At 38.1% G+C, this 1,122-nt stretch overlaps 1 non-coding gene across 1 annotated transcript; it reads right to left on the bottom strand.

Annotated features, from left to right (window-relative positions):
* Positions 1–269: 269 nt before the first annotated feature.
* LOC121231710 (small nucleolar RNA R71) lies at positions 270–375 on the bottom strand. The gene has a single exon (XR_005929765.1). It is a non-coding gene; the product is annotated as a small nucleolar RNA R71 (small nucleolar RNA).
* Between the last annotated feature and the right edge of the window lie 747 nt (positions 376–1,122).

Genomic DNA, 1,122 nt, shown 5'->3' with positions numbered 1-1,122 from the left:
AAAGGGACTTTATGTTGATGATTGATAATAATGTTATGATGTTTGTGAAACAAATGTTAAATGTTCAAATATGTCCGATAATGCCATTAACCCTAGTCTTGCGATGGATACGGGTTAGGGGTGTTACACCTGCGACTGAAGTTATTCCCTTACTTATTGCGTGATCGTTCCAGAGCATGGTTAAATGCATTACCGTTGGTATGATGGTGTCGTGGAATGAGCTGTGTTAGATGTTTATGCTAAGATATAATCCTCCTAACATGAATGCCAAGTTGAGGAACGACATTACATAGTTTAAACAATTAGAGGATGAAACATTATATGAAGAATGAGAGCGATTCAAGGAGGTACTAAGAAATGCCCGATGCATGGTTTCCAACATTGGACACAAATGGAAATGTTTTACAATGGATTGAAAGCTTATACAAGAATGGTTGTTGATGCATCTGCCAATGGGACTTTACTTGATAAATCATACAACGAGGCTTATGAAATTCTGGAAAGGATAGAAAATAACAATTATCAATACCCCACTACCAGAGTTGGAACTGGCAGAAGAGTTGCAAGAGTAAGGGAGCTTGATGCAATTACACCTCTAACAACTCAGGTATCATCTTTAACAAATATGATTAAAACACTGAAAAGGTCATCTGCAGTGCAGGAAATGAAAGTAATAGAGTTAGCATGTGTTTACTGTCGATAAGATCATGTTTTTGACGAATGCCCATCAAACCTAGCCTCAGTTTATTACATAGTAGAGGGATTTTAATCTCGACAACAACAACCCATACTCCAACACATACAATCTGGGGTGGAAACAACATCCTAATTTTGGTGGGAATACTCAAGGGGTGGGAAATTCCAGTAATGACATTCGACATAATGCCGTGAGTGTACCACATGGGCACAATCAATTCTTGCCACGAAAAAATGCCCAGTGAAATTCAGCTTCAAGTTATTCATCTATGAAAGCTTTATTGAAAGAGTATATGGCCAAGAATGATGCTATCATTCAGAGCCAGGTTGCATTTTTAAGAGTTTTGGAAAATCAAGTAGGGAAAATTGCCACTGTATTGAATTCCAGACAGCAAGGAGCATTGCCGAGTGACACTGAGAGTTCTT

The sequence above is a fragment of the Gossypium hirsutum genome, chromosome A06 (genome assembly GCF_007990345.1).
Source record: "Gossypium hirsutum isolate 1008001.06 chromosome A06, Gossypium_hirsutum_v2.1, whole genome shotgun sequence".
Classification (NCBI taxonomy): Eukaryota; Viridiplantae; Streptophyta; class Magnoliopsida; order Malvales; family Malvaceae; genus Gossypium; species Gossypium hirsutum.
Note: the sequence above shows the minus strand (reverse complement) of the source record. Positions and strands in the feature narration are given on the sequence as shown.